The 21,142-nt window shown below is 37.0% G+C and overlaps 1 pseudogene; it reads left to right on the top strand.

Annotated features, from left to right (window-relative positions):
- Nucleotides 1–20,739, top strand: part of LOC129137292 (zinc finger protein 519-like) — a 37,596-nt pseudogene extending 16,857 nt beyond the window's left edge.
- The last annotated feature ends 403 nt before the right edge of the window (nucleotides 20,740–21,142 follow it).

The raw sequence follows: 21,142 nt of genomic DNA, 5'->3' as shown, positions 1-21,142 counted from the left end.
AGTTTACTGCAAGCAAAAAAGAATTATTAAGATTTATAACCATTTTGTATTTAAATGATGTATAATTTAATTCCAAATACTGACTTTATATTTTAGCAATTCTCACCATATTTTGCAACATTTATGTTGTTCCTTGATTTGGAAATATAAAGCTTTTCTTAGCTTCTAAAGACTTTATTATAGCCATTATATTTTGTGTAAGAATAGCACCAATATATTGATAACATGATAAAGAAGTTTTCCTAGTGTCTTTTAAATATTTATTCATTAAACTTTTCTCATTAGATCTAATTACTAGTGATTATAATGCATTTTCTGTGACATTTTACTGCCATTCATTGAATGGCAATGATTCAAAATGCCTGTTCTTCATGGGTGCACACAGTTGATAACTGCAAATATCTAAAGGATTATTTTTTAATAGAATATCTATGTTGTATTTATTATTTTATGTACTAAAATTTCTCTTATTCTTGTTATTGATTCCATATGATTGTGTTTCTTTTTTTTCAGATAGGTTTCCTTAGATCAGTTAATTGCATTTTTGTTTTTCAACCTTGATATTATGAGTTGGATGATGATTTTCAACTCTGTACACTTTAAGACAATATAATGTTTAATTTATATATGAATTAGCTATATGCCTGTTGCTTATAAAATACTACGTGCTATTCATCTGTATAAATATTGCCTCTACTTTGTTCATGATTTGTCTTGTATTTTTTTTCTTAGCTGTTAATGATCGCTTTATTCTTTCTAGATAAGTAGTTTAGGAAATAATCTTAAATTCACAAGCTATTGTTTGGATCTATATAATTATGTGAGAGGAACACTTTTGTTCTTTGAAGGTGATTTTTGAAACATTTTATAACTATCTCTTTTAGGTAGCCAAATTTTTAATGGTGAAAACATATAATTGTCATCTCAAACATTTTTAAGTGTACAGTTTATTAGTGTTAAGTATAGTCATATTGTTTTACAAGAGGTTTGTAGATCATTTTTATTTTACAGAAGTCAAAGTGAATACCCATTAAACAACAAATTGTCCTTTCCACACTTCTCTCCAGCTCCTGAAGAGCACCATTCTGCCTAATGTTTCTATGAGTTTGGCTACTGTAGATACTTTATGTAAGTGTAATCAAACAGTGTCTCTTTCTTTTTGACTATCTTATTTCACCTAACAATATCCTCAGGGTTTGTCCTTATTATAATATTTGTCAAAATGTCTCTGATTTTTAAGGCTCAGTAATGTTCTGTTGTGTATCTGTGCCACATTTGTTTAATCTGCTCATCCATAAAGGGACGTTTTGATTGCTTCCAGGTATTGTCTTTTGGGAGTAATGCTGCAGGGTACATGGGTGTGCAAACATCTATTCCGCGTTCTGTTTTGAATATGTTTGGAATATTTTGGATACACGGATGTAGTACCATGTGTATGTTCTTGCTTTTTGTTGCCTCATCCTTTGATAGTATATCAAAAAATTCATGCCAAGACCAATTTTCATGACCAAGCTTTCCCCTTATGTATTCTTCTAGGAGTTTTACATTTATAGGTTTTATGTTTAACTTTTAGTTTGCTTTTTAAATTGATACAATGTTAATTGTACATATTTATTGGGTATAATTTTATATATATGTGTGTGTTGTATAATGATCATATCAGGATGTTTAGTGCATTACCTCATGTATTTGATAATTCTTTGTAGTGAGAACATTCAAAAGTCTCTGTTCTAGCTGTTTTATTTTAATTTTTATTGTTTGTAGAGACAGGATCTCACTCTATCACCCAGACTGAAGTGCAGTGGCACAATTATAGTTCACTGTAACTTCAAACTCCTGGGCTCAAGTGATCCTCTGGCCTCAGCTCCCCAAGTAGCTAGGACTACAGGCATGTGCCACCATGCCTGGGTAATTTGTTAAAATTTTTGCATATAGGGTCTCACTACATTGTCCAGGCTGACCTTGAACTCCTGACCTCAAGTGGTCCTCCTGCTTCAGCCTCCCAAAATGCAGAGATTACAAGGATGTAACACTGTGACTGGTCTCTTCCAGCTATTTTGTAATATGCAATACCCTCCTATTAACCATTGTTATCCTGCTGTGTAAGAGAACACTAGAACTTATTTCTCCTATGTAATTGTAACTTTATGCATGTTAACCAACCTCTTTCTCTTTCTGCCCCTTCAGTCTCTGGTAACAACTGTTATATTCTCTGCTTATTATCAACTTTTGTTCCTTTTTTTTTTTTTAGGCAGAGTCTAGCTCTGTCACCCAGGCTGGAGTGCAGTGGCGTGATCTCAGCTCATGGCAACCTCTGCTCCTGGGCTCAAGCTATTCTCCTGCCTTAGCCTCCCAAGTAGCTGGGATTACAGGCACGCACCACCATGCCCAGCTAATTTTTTGTATTTTTAGTAGAGACGGGGTTTCACCATGTTGGCCAGGCTAGTCTTGAACTCTTGACCTAAAGTGATCCGCCCACCATGGCCTCCCAAAGTGCTGGGATTAGAGGCATGAGCCACCGCGCCCAGCCCTTTTTTTCTTTCTTTCTTTTTTTTTTTTACATTACTCATTTGAGTAAGATCACAAAGGGTTTATCCTTCTGTATACGGCCTATTCACTTAACATGATATCTCACGGTTCATCCATGTTATTGCAAAGGACAGGATTTTATTCTTTTTGAATGGCTGAATAGTATTTCATTGTGCATGTATACCACATTTTCTTTATCCATTTATCTCGGTGTACATTTGGATTGATTTCATATCTTGGCTGTTATAAAGAGTGCTGCCGTAAACATGGGAATGCAGCTATGTTTTTGACACATTGACTTTCTTTCTTTTGGATATATACCCAATAGTGGAATTGCTAAATCATATGACAGCTGTATTTTTAATTTTTCAGGAACTTCCATACTCTTCTATAGTGGCCATACTACTTTACAATCCCATCAACAGTGTACATGTGTTCTCTTTTCTTCACATCCTCACCAATACTTGTTTTAGTTATAATTTTGTCTTTTTGATTATAGTCATTTTAAATAGAGTGTGATGGCGTCTCATTGTGGTTTGGATTTGCATTCCCTTGATGATTAATTATGATGAGCATCTTTTTATGTACCTGTTGGCCATTCGTATGTCTTCTTTTCACTAATGTCTATTAAGGTCTTTGGCACATTTTTAAATTGGATTAATGTTTGTCTTATTTTGAGATTTCAAATTTCTTATGTACTTGACATTAACCTCTTGTCATATATATAGTTTGCGAATATTTTCTCCCGTTGTCTATGTTGTCTCTTCACTCTGTTATTTCATTTCATATGCAAAAATGTTTTAGGTTGATGTAATCTCATTTGCCTATTTTTGCTTAGGTTGCCTTGGCTTTGAAGTCTTTCCAAGTCCGATGTTGTAAAGTATTTGCCCTGTTTTCATCTAATAGTTTCATAGTTTAGGGCATTACATTTAAGTCTATAATCCATTTTGAGTTGGTTTTTGTATAGGATGAGGGTTAGGGGTCTAGTCTTACTCTTCTGCATATGGATATTCAGTTTTTTCCTGCACCATTTATTAAAGAGATTGTCCTTTCCCCAAAGTGTGTTCTCGGCATCTTTGTTGAAAATCAGTCAGCTTTAGGTGCATGAATTTATTTATGGACTCATTGGGCATGTTGGTCTATGTGTTTGTTTTAATGCCAGTACAATGCTCTTTGGGATACTATAGCTTTGTAGTAAATTTTGAAGTCAGGTGCTGTGATGCCTTCAGCCTTGTTCCTTTTGCTCAGGATTGCTTTGGCTATTCAGGGTATTTTGTAGTTCCATGTACATTTAGTTTTTGTGGGGGTTTTTTCTATTTTTTGTGAAGAATGTCATTGGTATTCTGATAGAAATTGCATTAAATCTATGGGTAGCATGCCCATTTTAATAATATTCTTCCAATATATAAACACAATATATTTTCATTTATTCACATGTATTTCATTTTTTATCCATGTTTTATGATTTTCAGTGTAGAGATCTTTCACCTTTTTATTTAAGTTTATTGCTGGGTATCTTAATTTTTTATAGTTATTTGTATACACAGAAAAAGTATTTGACAGAAGTCAACATTCTTTATAGTGAAAACTCTAAGCAAATTATGTATAGAAGGTATGTATCTCAACAAGGTAAATATGACAAACTAGTGTTAATTTACCAAACAGGGAAAAGATGAAAGCTATTTCTCTGAGATCTGTAACATGATAAGGTACCCAGTTTCACCACTCCTATTCAACATAGTACTAGAAGTCCTAGCCAGAGCAATAAGTCAAGAGAAAGAAGTGAAAGGCATTCAAATTGGAATGGAAAAATGAAATCATCCTTGTTTACAGACAAAATGACCTTGTATATTAAAAAAACATAAAGCATGACACAAAAAACCTGTCAGAACTAATAAACAAGTTCTGTAAAGTGGCAAGATACAAAATCAACATACAAATATCAATAGCATCTCTGTGTGCTGATAGAAAACCATCTGAAAAAGAAAATAAAAAATGCAAGTTACAGTAGCTACAAAATATAAGTCAGTCCATTTTGAGTTCACATTTGTAAATGTGCAAGGTAAGGTAACTTTATTTTTTCCCTGTGGATTTCCAATATTCCCAAGCCTGTTTGTTGAAGAGACTGTCCTTTTCTCATTGTGAATTCTTGGAACCCTCATTGAAAATAAGTTTACTATCTACATGAGTGTTTATTTCTGGATTCTCCAATCTGTTTCATCTTTTATTTACCTTTACGTCAGTAGCACACTGTTTTGAGTACAATAGCTTTATAGTATGTTTTGAAATCAGAAAGTATGATGCCTCTTTGTTTTTCTTTCCCAAGATTGTTTATCCATATGTGGAAGACTTTTATCCATCTGTGGTCTCTTGAGATACCACAGACATTTTAGACTATTTTAATACTTGTGCGAAAAGTTCCATTAATATTTTGATGGAGAGTGCATTGAATCTGTAGATTCAATGGGTAGTATTGACATCTTAACAATATTGTCTTCAAATTCTTGAACAAGAGTGTGTTTGAGAATTTATTTAATTTTCACATATTCGTGGACATGCCATTTTTCTTTCTGTTCTTCTAGTTTTATTCTGTTGTAGTAAGAAGTGATGCTTTGTGTGATTTTCATCTGGTTAAATTTGGTAAGACTTTTGCAGCTTAACAGGTTGTCTATCTGTGATAATGTGTCATGTATGGTTACAGATATTATGTATTCTGCTGTTGAATGGTCAGTTATGTATATGACTGTTAGGTCTAATGGTCTATAGTGTTGTTCAAGTCCTCTGTTTCCTTATTCATCTTCTGTCTCTTTTATTCTTTCCATTACTGAAAGTGGAGTATGGAAGTCTCCTACTACTATTGTACCGCTGGCTACTTATTGCTTCAATTCTGTAAAAGTTTCCCAGTTGCAGCATGTATTTGAGAGGTGTGATGTTATGTGCATATATGTTAATATTTATTATAGCTTCCTGGACAATGAACCCTTTTATAATTATATAGTGCTCTTTCTTATCTCTTGTGATATGTTTTGATATAACATGTATTTTAACTAATATGACAGTATTTTACTTTTCTCATTATTTTTTTTCCATTCTTTCATGTTCAGCTTATGTGTGTTCTTAGATCTAAATTTGGCCTTCCATAGAAAGCATGGAGTTGGATCTTTTTTCTTGAATTTATTCAGCCAAGTTGTCTTTCGAATTTATTCATTTATGTAGAAAGTAATTACTGAAAGAGAATGACTCACTATTGCATTTTGTTCACTTTTTTGTTTTAGGTCTTGTATCTATTTTGGTCCTGTTTTCCTCTCTTGCTATCTTCCTTAGTGTTTTGTTGATTTTTGTAGTGACATGTTTTAATTCCTTTCCCACTTCTCTCTGTGTATCTGTTATAGGTATTTGCTTTGTGGTTACCATAGATATTATGTAAAACATCTTAAAGTTATAACAATTTACCTCAAGCTGCTAACCTTAATTGCATACAAAAATCCTGCCTCTTTAGGAACCCTCCATTGTATTTTATTGATTTCACAAATTATATCACTTTATACTGTGAATCCATTAGCACAGATTTGTGGTTATTTTTAAGTGTTTGACTTCAAATCTATAGCAGAATTAAAAGTATTCTCTGCACTGTCGTCATAATACAGAATATTTTATTGTGTATATAATTACTGTTACCAGAAAACTTTATATTTTTATTAATTTTGTGTTACTATTTACCATCATTTTATTTTTCAATATGAAGAACTGTTTCTCTTTAGCACTTCTTTTAGAACAGATCTAGTGGGTATGAATTCATTTGGCTTTTGTTGATTTTGAATATTCTTTATTTCCAAATTTTTAAAGGATAGTTTTGGAAGATAACATTTTCTTGATTGGTAGTTGTCATTATTCAGCACTTTGAATATATCATTCTTCAACTTTCTGACCTGTGAGATTTTTTGCTGAGACCATCTGCTGGTCATCCTATAGGAGTGGGCCTTGTATATCAAGTCACTGGGGGTTTTTTTGTTTTTTGTTTTTTGTTTTTTGGCTTCTAAATTCCCTTTGTTTGTAACTTTTGAATCTCTGATTAGAATGTGTCTTGTTGTGGGTCTCTTTGTGTTGCTACTAGTTAGAGTTGGTAGAGTTTCATTAAATTTTAGGCCATTTTCTCCCTCAAATTTGGAAAATTCTCAGCCATCATTTCTTCAAATAAATTTTCTACTCTTTTCTCTCTCTTTGCATTCTAGAATTCCTATTATGAGCATATTGGCCTACTTGATAGTATCCCATTAGTCCCTTAGACACTCTGTTGTTTTCTTTTTTTCTTTTTACTGTCCTGACCATAAACTTTCAAATAACTTATTACCAAGCTTGTTGGGTTTTTTTCTCCTACATCAAGTCTGCTGTTGAACCCTCTAGTGAATCCTTAAATTCAGTTATTTTTCAGCTCCACACTTTGTGTTTTTACAGTTCATAAGCTCATTTTCTTCATGTATTTTCATCTTCTTTTTTTATTTGTCTGTGTTCTCCTTTAACTGGTTGAGCATCTTTAAAATAGATATTTTACTAGGCACAGTGACATGTGCGTGTGATCCCAGCTACTTTGGAAGCTAAGGCAAGAGGATTGCTTGAGGCCAGCCTAGGCAATATTGCAAGACCCTGTGTCTAAGATTTTTTTTAATTAGTTGTTGTGGCATGTGCCTGTAGTCCCAGTGACTCAGGAGGCTGTGTCAGGAGGATTGCTTTACCCCAGGAATTTGAGGCTAGGCTGCATTGAGCTGTAATTGTACCAGTGTACTCCAGTCTGAGTGACAGAGTAAGACCCCATTTTTTTTCCTTTTTCTTTTCTATTTTTTTTATATACTTTTGACTTTTATTTTAGATTCAATGTATACATGTGCTGGTTTATTACATGGGTATATTGCATGACACTGGTTTGGGGTATGAATAATCCCATCACCCAGAGAATGAGCATAGTGCCTAATAGGTAGTTTTTCAGCCCTTGCCTCCTTCCTTTACTCCCCCTCTGTATAAGTCCCCATTGTCTCTTTTTCCCATCTTTATGTCCATATGTACCCAATATTTAGTTCCCAGTTACAAGAACATGGTTTTGATTTTCTGTTCCTGTGTTAATTTACTTAGGACAATAGCTGCATCCATGTTGCTGCAAAGGACATGATTTTATTCTTTTTTGTGGCTGCATGGTATTCCATGGTATATATGTACCACATTTTCTTTAACCAGTCCACCATTGATGGGCACCTAGGTTGATTCCATTTTTGCTATTGTGAATAGTGCTGCAATGAACATATGAGTACATGTGACTTTTTGGTAGAACAATTCATTTTCCTTTAGGTATATACTAACTAATAGGATTGCTAGGTCAAATGGTAGTTCCAAGTTCTTTCAGAAATCTCCAAACTGTTTTCCACAGTAACTGAGCTAATTTACATTTCAATCAGCAGTGAATAAGTATTCTCTTTTCTGTGCAGCCCTTGCCAGCATCTGTTTTTTGACTTTTCAACAATCACTATTCTGAGTGGTGTAAATGGTATCTAAGTGTGGTTTTGATTTGCATTTCTCTGATGGGTAGTGATGTGTAACATTTTTTCCATATGCTTCTTAGCTGTTTGTATGTCTTCTTTTGAGAAGTGTCTGCTCTTGCTCTTTGCCCACTTTTTCATGGGTTTTTTTCTTGTTAATTTAAATTTCATATGGATTCTGGAATTAGGCCTTTGTCAGTTACATAGTTTGTGAATATCTTCTCCCATTCTGTAGGTTGTTGATTCTGTTCACAGTTTCTTTTGCTGTGCAGAAACTCTTAAATTAGGTCCCATTTGTCAATTTTTGTTTTTATTACAATTGCTTTTGAAAACTTAGCCATAAATTCTTTGCCAAAGTCAATGACTAGAATGGTATTTGCCAGGTTTTCTTCTAGTATTTTTATTTTTTGAGGATCTGAATTTAAATCTTTAATCATGTTGAGTTAATTTTTATATATGCTGAAATGTAGGAGTCTATGTTCATTCTTCTGCATATGGTTAGTCAGTCATCCCAGATCCAATTATTAAATAGGGAGTCCTTTCACTATTGCTTATTTTTGTTGACCTTGTGGAAGATCAGATGATTGTAAGTGTGTGCCTCTATTTATTTCTGGGTACTCTATTCTGTTCCATCGGTCTATGTGTTTGTTTGTTTTTTTTTTTTAATTTTTGTTTTTCTTTATTTCCTCTGAAAAAAGAAGGTGGGGGGGAAACATTTGCAAAACGTGCAGGTTTGTTACATAGGTATACGTGTACCATGGTGGTTTGCTGCACCTATTGACCCATCTTCTATGTTCCCTCCCCTTACCCCCAAAACCCCCAACTGGCCCTGGTGTGTGGTGTTCCCCTCCCTGTGTCCATGTGTCCTCATTTTTCAACTCCCACTTATGAGTGAGAACATGTGGTGTTTAGTTTTCTGTTCCTGTGTTAGTTTGCTGAGGATGATGGCTTCCAGCTTCATCCATGTCCCTGCAAAGGACATTATCTCAGCCTTTTTATGGCTGCATAGTATTCCATGGTATATATGTACCACATTTTCTTTATCTAGTCTATCATTGGTGGGTATTTGGGTTGGTTTCATGTCTTTGCTATTGTAAATAATGCTGCAATAAACACACGTGTGCATATGTCTTTATATTAGAAAGATTTATATTCCTTTGGGTATATACCCAGTAATGGGATTGCTGGGTCAAATGGTATTTCTGGTTCTCGATCCTTGAGAATCGCCACACTGTCTTCCACAATGGTTGAACTAATTTACATTACCACCAACAGTGTAAAAACATTCCTATTTCTTCACAGCCTCACCAGCATCTGTTGTTTCTTGACTTTTTAACGATCGCCATTCTGACTGGTGTGAGATGCTGTCTCATTATGGTTTTGATTTGCATTTATCTGATGATCAGTGATGTTGAGCCTTTTTTCATATGTTTGTTGGTTGTGTAAATGTCTTCTTTTAAGAAGTGTCTGCTCGTATCCTTTGTTCACTTTTTGATGGGGTTGTTTGGTTTTTTCCTTGTAAATTTGTTTAAGTCTCTTGTAAATTCTGGATATTAGACCTTTGTCTGATGGGTAGATTGTAAAATTTTTCTCCCATTCTGTAGGTTGCCTATTCACTCCAATAATAGTTTCTTTTGCTGTGAAGCAGCCCTTTAGTTTAATTAGATCCCAATTGTCAATTTTGGTTTTTGTTGCAATTGCTTTTAGTGTTTTAGTCATGAAGTCTTTGCCCATGCCAATATCCTCAATAGTATTGCCTAGATTTTCTTCTTAGGGTTTTTATGGTTTGGGGTTTTACATTTAAGTCTTTAATCCATCTTGAGTTAATTTTTGTATAAGGTGTAAGGAAGAGGTCCAGTTTCTGTTTTCTGCATATGGCTAGCCAGTTTTCCCAGCACCATTTATTGAATAGGGAATCCTTTCCCCATTGCTTGTTGTCAGGTTTGTCAAAAATCAGATGGTTGTAGATGTGTGATGTTATTCCTCAGGTCTCTGTTCTGTTCCATTGGTCTATATATCTGTTTTGGTACCAGTACCATGCTGTTTTGGTTACTTTAGCCTTTTAGTATAGTTTGAAGTCAGGTAGTGTGATGCCTCCAGCTTTGTTCTTTTTGCTTAGGATTGTCTTGGCTATATGGGGTCTTCTTTGATTCCATATGAAATTTAAAGTAGTTTTTTCTAATTCTGTTAAGAATGCCAATGGTAGTTTGATGAGAATATCATTTAATCTATAAATTACTTTGGGCAGTATGGCCATTTTCACAATGTTGATTCTTCCTATCCATGAGGAGGGAATGTTTTTCCATTTGCTTGTGTCCCCTCTTATTTCCTTGAGCAGTGGTTTGTAGATCTCCTTCAAGAGGTCCTTCACATCCCTTGTTAGCTGTATTCCTAGGTATTTTATTCTCTTCGTAGCAATTGTGAATGGGAGTTCATTCATGATTTGACTCTCTGCTTGTCTATTGTTGGTGTAAAGGAATGCTTGTGATTTTTGCACATTGATTTTGTGTCCTGAGACTTTGCTGAAGTTGTTTATCAGTTTAAGGAGTTTGGGGCTGAGATGACTGGGTTTTCTAAATATAAAATTATGTCATCTGCAAACAGAGATAATTTTACTTCCTCTCTTCCTATGTGAATACCCTTTCTTTCTTTCTCTTGCCTGATTGCCTTGGCCAGAACTTCTAATATTATGTTGAGCAGGATTGATGAGACAGGGCATCTTTATCTTGTACTGGTTTTCAAAGGGAATACTTCCAGCCTTTGCCCATTTAATATGATATTGGCTATGGGTTTGTCATAAATAGCTCTTTTTATTTTGAGATATGTTCCATCAACACCTAGTTTATTGAGAGTTTTTAACATGAAGGGATGTTGAATTTTATCAAAGGCCTTTTCTGCATCTGTTGAGATAATTGCATGGTTTTTGTCTTTGGTTCTGTTTATGTGATGGATTACGTTTATTGATTTGCATATGTTGAAACAGCTTCACATCCCAGGGATGAAGCCAACTTGATCACATTGGATAAGTTTTTGGATGTGCTACTGGATTTGGTTTGCCAGTATTTTATTGAAGGTTTTCATATCAATGCTCATCAGGGATATTAGCTTGAAGTTTTCATTTTTTGTTGTCTCTCTTCCTGGTTTTGGTATCAGGATGATCCTGGCTTCATAAAATGAGTTAGGGAGGAGTCCCTCCTTTTCAGTTGTTTGGAATAGTTTCAGAAGGAATGGTACCAACTCCTCATTGTACTTCTGGTAGAATTCAGCTGTGAATCTGTCTAGTCCTGGGCTTTTTTGGCTGGTAGGCTATTAATTACCGCCTCAATTTCAGAACTTGTTATTGGTCTATTCAGGGATTCTACTTCTTCCTGATTTAGTCTTGGGAGGGTGTATGTGTCCAGGAATTTATCAATTTCTTCTGAATTTTCTAGTTCATTTGTGTAGAGGTGTTTATAGTATTCTCTGGTGGTAGTCTGTATTTCTGTGGGGTCAGTGGTGATATCTCCTTTATCATTTTTTATTGTGTCTATTTGATTCTTCTCTCTTTTCTTCTTTATTAGTCTAGCTAGAGTTCAGTCTATTTTGTTAACTTTTTCAAAAAATCAGCTCCTGGATTCATTTATCTTTAGGAGATTTTTTCATATCTCTATCTCCTTCATGTCTGCTCTGATCTTCGTTATTTCTTGTCTTCTGCTAAGTTTTGCATTAGTTTGCTCTTGCCTCTCTAGCTCTTTTAATTGTAATGTTAGGGTGTTGATTTGAGATCTTTCTAACTTTCTGATGTGAACATTTAGTGCTATAAATTTCCCTCTTAATGCTGCTTTACCTGTGTCCCAGATATTCTGGTATGTCGTCTCTTTGTTCTCATTGGTTTCAAATAACTTTTTGATTTCTGCCTTTATTTCTTTTTTTTTTTTTTTGAGACAGAGTCTTGCTTTATCACCCAGGCTGGAGTGCAGTGGCGCAATCTTGGCTCACTGCAAGCTCCACCTCCTGGGTTCATGCCATTCTCCTGCCTCAGCCTCCCAAGTAGCTGGGCTACAGGTGCCCACCACCACACCCGGCTAATTTTTTGTATTTTTAGTAGAGACGGGGTTTCACCATATTAACCAGGATGGTCTCAATCTCCTGACCTTGTGATCCGCCCACTCGGCCTCCCAAAGTGCTGGGATTACAGGCCTGAGCCACCGCACACGGCCTATTTCATTATTTACCCAGGAGTCATTCAGGAGCAGGTTCTTTAATTTCCATGTAATTGCGTGGTTTTGAGTGAGTTTTTAAATCCTGAGTTCGAATTTGATTTCACTGTGGTCTGAGAGACTGTTTGTTATGATTTCAGTTCCTTTTCATTTGCTGAGGAGTGTTATGCTTCCAATTATGTGTTCAATTTTAGAATAAGTGCCATGTGGCACTGAGAATAATGTATATTCTGTTGATTTGGGGTGGAGGGTTCTGTAGATATCTCTTAGGTCCACTTGATCCAGAGCTGAGTTCAAGTCCTGAACAACCTTGTTAATTTTCTGTCTCATTGATCTGTCTAATATTGACAGTGGAGTGTTAAAGTCTCCCACTATTATCGTGTGGGAGTCTAAGTCTCTTTGTAAGTCTCTAAGAACTTATTTTATGAAGTTGGGTGCTCCTGTATTGGGTACATATATATTTAGAATAGTTTGCTCTTCTTGTTGAATTGTTCCCTTTACCTTCTTTGCCTTTTTTGATATTTGTTGGTGTAAAGTCTATTTTGTCAGGGACTAGGATTGCAACCTCTGCTTTTTCTTTTCTTCCATTTGCTTGGTAAATTTTCCTTTTTATTTTGAGCCTATATGTGTCTTTGCACATGAGATGGGTCTCCTGAATACAGCATACCAATGGGTCTTGACTCTTTATCCAATTTGCCATTCTGTGTCTTTTAATTGACATATTTAGCCCATTTATATTTAAGGTTAATATTGTCATGTATGAATTTGATCCTGCCATCATGATGCTATTTGGCTGTTTTGCGTACTAGTTGATGTAGTTTCTTCGTAGTGTCATTGGTCTTTACACTTTGGTGTGTTTTTGCAGTGGCTGGTACCAGTTTTCCCTTTCCATATTTAGTGCTTCTTTTGGTAGCTCTTGGAAGGCAGGCATGGTGGTAATGAAATCCCTCAGCATTTGCTTGTCTGGAAAGGACTTTATTCCTCCTTTGCTATAAAAGCTTAGTTTGGCTGGAATATGGAATTCTGGGTTGAAAATTCTTTTCTTTAAGAATGTTGACTATTGGCCCCCAATCTCTTCTGTCTTATAGAGTTTCGGCTGAAAGGTCTGCTGTTAGTCTGATAGATTTCCCTTTGTAGGTCACCTGGCCTTTCTCTCTGGCTGCCCTTAACATTGTTTCCTTCATTTCGACCTTGGAGAATCTGATGATTATGTGTCTTGGGGTTGATGTTCTCTTGGAGCATCTTAGAATCTGTATTTCCTCAATTTGCATATTGGCTTGTCTTCTAGGTTGGGGAAGTTCTCCTGGATAATATCCTGAAGTGTGTTTTCCAGCTTGTTTCCATTCTCCCCATCTCCTACAGGTACTCCAATCAGTCGTAGGTTCAGTCTTTTTGTGAAGTCACATATTTCTTGGAGGCTTTGCTCATTCCTTTTTATTCTTTTTTCTGTAGTCTTGTCTGCATGCCTTATTTCAGCAAGGTGGTCTTTCAACACTGATATCCCTTCTTCTGCTTGGTTGGTTTGGCTATTGATACTTGTGTATGCTTCATGAAGTTCTCATGCTGTGTTTTTCAGCTTCATCAGGTCATTTATGTTCCTCTCTAAACTGTTTATTCTAGTAGCAGCTCCTCTATCCTTTTATCAAGGTTCTTAGCTTTTTTGCATTGGGTTAGAACATGCTCCTTTAGCTCAGCGTAGTTTTTTATTACCCATCTTCTGAAGCCTACTTCTGTCAATTCTTCTGTCTCATCCTCCATCCAGTTCTGCACCCTTGATAGAGAGATGTTGCAATCATTTGAAGAAGAGGCACTCTGGCTTGTTAGGTTTTCAGCTTTTTTGTTGTTGATTCTTTCTCATCTTGGTGAGTTTGTCTAGTTTCAATCTTTAAGGCTGCTGATCCTTGGATGGGGATTTTATGGGGACTTTTTGTTGTTGTTGATGCTGTTGTTGTTGCTTTCTGTTTGTTTTTCTTTCAATGGTCAGGTCCCACTTCTATAGGGCTGCTGCAGTTTGCTGGAGGTTCACTTCAGGCCCTATTTGTCATGTGCATCTGTGTGAAGAGACCACCAAACAGGCTTTGTGTGAGTAATAAAGCTTTTTCATCACCTGGGTGCAGGCAGACTGAGTCCGAAAAAGGAGTCAGCAAAGGGAGATAGGAGTGGGGCAGTTTTACAGGATTTGGGTAGGTAGTGGAAAATTACAGTTAAAGGGGGTTATTCTCTTGCGGGCAGGGGCAGGGGTTACAATGTGCTTGGTGGGGAAGTTCTGAGACTCATTGTCTAGGAGAAGGAATGTCACAAGGTTAATTGATCAGTTAAGGTTAAGGTGGGGCAGGAACAAATCACAATGGTGGAATGTCATCAGTTAAGGCAGGAACTGACTATTTTCACTTCTTTTGTGGTTCTTCAGTTGCTTCAGGCCATTTAAATGTATACATGCAGGCTTGAGCTCAGAGGCCTGACACTATTCATCTGGTTTACTCCTGTGCCTGGAGATGTCACTCAGGAAAGCTGGAGAACAGCAAAGATGGATGCCTGCTCCTTCTTCTGGGATCTCTGAACTCGAGGGGCACTAACCTGATGCCATAGGATTGCTCCTGTATAGGGTGTCTGACAACCCCTGTTGGAGGTTCTCACCCAGTTGGGTGGCACATGGAACAGGAACCATTTAATGAAGTACTTTGTCCCTTGGTGGAGGGGGTGTGCTTTGCTGGGGGGAAGCCCACTTGTCTGGGCTGCCTGGATTCCTCAGAACTACCAGTAGGAAAGGCTAAGTCTGCTGGTCCGCAGAGACTGCTGTTACCCCTGCCCCTAGGGGCTCAGGCCCAGGGAGATCCAGGTTCTGTCCCTGAGCCTCTGGCTGGAGTTATTGGAGCTCCTGCAGGGAAGCCTGGCACAATCAGGAAGGATGGGTCAGGGTCTGGCCTGAAGAGGCACTCTGGTGGCAGTCTGCCACAGCCAGTGTGTTGGGCTGTGGGGGGCACATCTTGGGACCAAGCCAACCAGCCTCACTGACTCCAGAAGGGGAAAAGTGCAGCTGGGAGCTATAGAGGTAGATGCTGCCCTTCCCCCACCCATTGAGCTTAGCATGTTAGGCAGTTGTGAGTCCCAGTGCTGGCTGCTGCCCCTCCACCAAGGGGCTCAAATGGCTTAGACAGCAGGCAGCCACAGCTCTTGTGCTGTTTGCCCCTCCCCCCAGGTGCTTGGCAGGCTTAAGCAGATTCCAGCTGAGAGGCTGTTGAGAATCTGCGTGGCCCCAGGGTTGGGATGCTAAGCCCCAGTGGCGTGGGTTCACAAATGGGATCTTGTGATCAGTGGGTGGCATAGTTCCATGGAAAAAGCATGCTTTTCCTGGCTGGGTAGCATCCTCACTCACCACATGCTTTGGCTGGCAGGAGGGAGCTTTCCTTCCCCATGTGGCTCTCAGGTGGGCTGCTGCACCCCACTGTTATTACTTCCTCTCCATGGATCATGCCAGCCTCCTAGTCAATTCTAATGGGAGAACCTGGATACCTTGGTTGCCGGTGAAGGATTCACACACTTATTATGGTTCTTTTCGATGGGAGCCTCCAAACCCTGCTGTTTCTAGTTAGCCATCTTGGTGCTGCTCCTGTGTGTCTGTTTTTGTGCCAGTACTATGCTGTTTTGGTGACTATAGGCTTATAGTATAGTTTGAAGTTGGATAATGTGAAGCCTTTGGCTTTGTTCTTTTTGTTTAGGATTGCTTTGGCTATTTGGACTCTTACTTAGTTCCACATGAATTTTAGAATAGTTTTTTTCTAATTCTGTGAAAAATGACATTGGTAGTTTGATAGGAATACTATGGAATCTCTAGATAATGATGTTGATTCTTCTATGAGCATGGAATATTTTTCCAATTGTTCGTGTTGTCTATAATTTTTTCAACAGTGTTTTATAGTTCCCCTTGTAGAGATCTTTAACCTCGTTGGGTAGATCTATTCCTACATATTTGGTTTTTTCTTTGTGTGTGTGGCTATTTTAAATGGAATTATGTTCTTGATTTCACTCTCAGCTTGAATGTTATTGGTGTATAGATATGCTACTGATTTTTATACTTTGATTTTCTATCTTGAAACTTTACTGGAGTTCCTTATCAGTTTTAGGAGCCTTTTGGCACAGTCTTTCCAGGTGTAGAATCATATCAGCAGAGATGATGTTACTTTCTTTTTTTCCTCTTTGGATGCCTTTTATTTCATTCTCTTGACTGATTTTTCTGGATAGTACTTCCATTACTATGTTGAATAGAAGTGGTAAGAGTGGGCATTCTTGTCTTCTTCTTGTTTTTAAAGGGAATGCCTCCAGCTTTTGCCTGGTCAGTATGTTGGCTGTGAGTTTCTCATAGATGGCTCTCATTATTTTGAGGTATGTTTCTTCAATGCTTAGTTTGTTGAGGGTTTTATTTATCATTAAGGGATGTTAAGTTTTATCAAAAGCTTATCTTACATCTATTGAAATGGTGATTTTTTTCTTTTTTTCTTTTTTTTGGAGACAGAGTCCCGCTCTATCCCCAAGGCTGGAGTGCTCACTGCAACCTCCACCTCCCAGGTTCAAGTGATTCTTATGGCTCAGCCTCCTGAGTACCTATGACTACAGGCACACACCACCACACCCAGCTAATTTTTGTATTTTTAGTAGAGACAGGGTTTCGCCATGTTGGCCAAGCTGGTCTTGAACTCCTGGCCTCAGGTGATCCGCCCACCTCAGCCTTCCAAAGTGCTGGGATTACAAGCGTGAGCCACTCTGCCCAGCTTTTAAATTTTAATTCTATGTGATGAATCACATTTATTGATTTATATATGTTAGAACAACCTTGCATTCCAGGAATAAAGCCTAGTTAATTGTGGTAAATTAACTTTGGCTGTGCTGCTCTATTTAGTTTGCTAGTATTTTGCTGAGGATTTTCCTGTCTATGTTCATCAGATATATTGTCCTGTAGTTTTCTTTGTTCATTGTGTCTTTGCCAGATTTTGGTAACAGAGTGATGTTGGCCTCATAGAATGAGAAGGGAGGAGTCCCTCCTCCTTATTTTTTGGAATAGTTTGAGTAGAATTGATAATAGTTCTTCCTTGTACTTCTGGTGTATTTCAGTTGTGAATCCATCTTGTCCAGGGCCTTTTTTTGGTTGGTAGATTTTTTATTACTGATTCAATATCAGAACTTGATACTGGTTTGTTCAGGGTTTCAGTTTCTTCCCTATTCACTCTTTGGAGATTGTATGTTTCTAGGAATTTATTCATTTCCTCTAGATGCATAGAAGTCCTCATAAGTCTCTGAGAATCTTTTGTATACCTGTGGGGTTGATTGTAATGTCCCCTTTGTTGCTTCTGATTGTGCTTATCTTCTGTTTTTCTTTGTTAACCTAGCTAGTGGTCTATTGATCTTGTTTACCCTTTCAAAGAACCAACTTTTGGTTTTGCTGATGCTTTGTATGGAATTTGGGGTCTCAATTTAATTCAGTTATCTGTTTTTAGTTATTTCTTTTCCTCTGCTAGCTTTGTGCTTAGCTCATTTTTCTTATTCTATTTTCTTTACATGTGATGTTACATCATTAATTTGAGATCTAACTTCTTAAAGTAGGTATTTCATGTTATAAACTTCTTTTAATGTGGCTTTAGCTGTGTCCCAAAGATTTTAGTATGTGTTTTCTCTGTTTTCACTTATATCAAAGAACTTTTTGATTTCTGCCTTGATTTCATTGTTTACTCAAAAGTTGTTGAGGAGCCAGTTGTTTAATTTCTATGCATTTCTGTGGTTTTGAGAGATCTTCTTGGTATTGTTTTCTGTTCTTATTCTATTTTGGTCCAAGAGTATGGTTGGTATGATTTTGATTTTTTTTTAATTTATTGAGACTTGCTTTCTGGCTGAGCATATAGGTTCAATCATCAAGTGTGTCCTGTGTGCATATGAAAGATGTATGTGTTCTATCGTTGATGGGTGGAGTGTTCTGTAGATGTCTATTAGGCCCAGTTGGTCTATTCTGTAGATGCCTATTAGGTCCAGTTGGTCAAGTGGAATTGATGTCCAAAATTTCTTTATTTATTTTCTGCCTCAATGATCTAATGATGCCCATGGGGAGTTGAAGTATGCCACTGTTATTATGTGGCTAATTCTTTTCTCAGGACTAGAAGTACTTGTTTTATGAATCTTGGTGCTCCAAAGTTTGGTGCATAGGTGTTTACCATATTAAAATATTCTTGTTGAATTGAACCCTTTATCATTATGTAATATATCCTTGTCCTTGTGTATGGTTGTTGGCTTAATGTCCTCATTTCTTAAAGAAGACAGAGAATGCCAGGTGTAGTTGCTGATGTTATCCCAGCACTTTGAGAGTCTGAGGCTGTAGGATTCCTTGAGGCCAGGAATTCTTGACCAGCCTAGGTGACTTAGAAAGACCCTGTCTATACAAAGAATTTGTATGTGATGGTGCATTCCTGTAGTCATAGCCACTTGGGAAAGCGAGGGAGGGTGACTGCTTTAAGCCAGGAATTCAAGGTTCCACTGAGCTATGATTGCACTCTGGCCTGATGACAGTGTAAGAACTTGTCTGTAAGACAAAGATAGATATTTTAAATTAATTTAAAATTAGTTTTTTGGGAACCGGCCCCCAAATCTGGCCATAAATAGGCCCCAAAACTGGCCATAAACAAAATCTCCGCAGCACTGTGACATGTTCATGGTGGCCATGACACCCACACTAAAGGTTGTGGGTTTACCAGAATGAGGGCAAGGAACACCTGGCCCATCCAGGGCGGAAGACCACTTAAGGTGTCCCTAAGCCACAAACAATAGCATGAGCAATCTGTGCCTTAAGGACATGTTCCTGCTGCAGATAACTAGCCAGAGCCCATCCCTTTGTTTCCCGTAAGGAATACTTTTAGTTAATCTATAATCTATAGAAACAATGGTTATCACTGGCTTGCTGTCAATAAATATGTGGGTCAAACTCTGATTGGAGCTCTCAGCCCTGAAGGCTGTGAGTCCCCTGATTTCCCACTCCACACTCTATATTTCTGTGTGTGTGTCTTTAATTCCTCTAGCGCTGCTGGTTAGGGTCTCCACAACAGAGCTGGTCTCAGCATTAGTTAATAGATTTCTACTTCTCTAGCTTCACTTGGATATTAATATGTTAGTTAATAGATTTCTACTTCTTTAGGTTCACTTTCATTTTGGCCCTTTGATTGAGCCATGTTTTTTGGTTACTTTGATGTCTTGTGATTTTGTTGATATTTTGATCAAGTAAGAAACAGCTAACTATTTCATATTTTATGGAATGAATTTGTACAGGTGAAAACTGATACCCATCAAGTACTCTAGTCATTCTGGGAAATTCTTCAAACTGTTGTCAGGATGTGTCTTCTCTGGACTACTGTGTGTATTTTCCTATTAAAAAGGTTTGCCTTTTTTTCTCTTGGAGCCTTTAATCTCTCCCTTTTGTGAGTGTCAAAGGCACTACTGTCTTTCTATTGTGGTAGTAAGCATTCATGTTTCTTCTCAGTTGACCTGACATGTCATTTCAACTATATCACCATTTTCTTCAGCACCACGTATTAAAGGAAGCAATGAACAGTCTTTAGCCCCAGAATAACCCAGAACTTTGGACATATGTTTTACTCCTTTTTTTTTCTTTGCTGAGGGCAAAACAGAATGTGAAAAATTTCTGTGTAACTGTGCTGTGCTGTGGTGCACAAATACAACAAACTTCGTTCCTTCTAAATGCGACCATTCTTGGCTTTGTGTTCACCTAAGCACTGCAAACTCAACTGGCTTTAGTCACACTATTATATTTAAGTTCACATATCAATTGAGAAAAAAAGGGACCTCAAGTTTTTGATTCAACTATCATGGTGTTCTCAACTTGGTATAATTTTTTATATTAGATTTATAAAGTATTTTCACCTGAACTTAGTAATTGGAATTTTTAAAACTTTTGTTATCTTTCAGATATGTTTTCTCATGATACTCCAGTCCTCTTGAGAAAGAAGCACATAGAAGCATCATTCCAAAAAGTGATATTGGATGGATATGGGAGCTATGGCTCTCAGAATTTACACTTAAGGAAAGAGTGGGAAAGTGAGGGTAAGTGTGACAGTCACAACGGATGTTGTGATGGACATACAAAATGTAGCACAACTACCTATAACAAAAACATCACTGCTACAAGAGGTCAAAAACATGAAAAAACTCAATCTATGTCAGTTACTTTTTCTAATCCATGTGTTTCTGTAACTAAATATCGACATCAATTTTGAAACATACCTTTTCTTTTAAAGGAAATTTGGAAAATCTGAATAGTGACTTAGTCCATGTTTCAAATAATCATATAAACCAGTTAAAACATAGAACTTGAGTAAATGTTCAGTCAAATATTTCTGAAAAGGAGAGATTTAAAAATGAGGAGGTGATTTCTAAATATGATCAATTTGATGGGTCCTTTGTTAAAAGTTTGTTTCACCAACAAATAACAACTCGTTCTGCTTGTGATCAATATAGAAAGGTCTTCATTCATTCATCATTGATTAATCAATGTCAGGGAATAGATAATTTGGGAAAACATCACACATATGATAAAATTTTGACAGCCTTTAGGCAGGACTCTACCCTAAATAATTAGCAGTATATTTATATTGCAGAGAAAAATCAGTACAATAAATCTGATACAACATTAAGCCAAGGCATAAGCCCCAGAAGACATCAGAAAACTCATTTTCTACAGAAACATTACAAATGTAAAAAATGTGAGAAAGTCTCACGTAAATGCACCAACCATGTCCATCAGAGTATCCATATTCAAGAGAAGTCTGCCAAATGTAACAAGTGTGTAGAAACTTTTATCCAGTCATCAAAACATACTCAGCCTCAGAGAAT

This window comes from Pan troglodytes, chromosome 18 (assembly GCF_028858775.2).
Source record: "Pan troglodytes isolate AG18354 chromosome 18, NHGRI_mPanTro3-v2.0_pri, whole genome shotgun sequence".
In the NCBI taxonomy this organism is placed as follows: Eukaryota; Metazoa; Chordata; class Mammalia; order Primates; family Hominidae; genus Pan; species Pan troglodytes.
The sequence above is the reverse complement of the archived record's forward strand: the minus strand, read 5'-3'. Positions and strand labels throughout refer to the sequence as shown.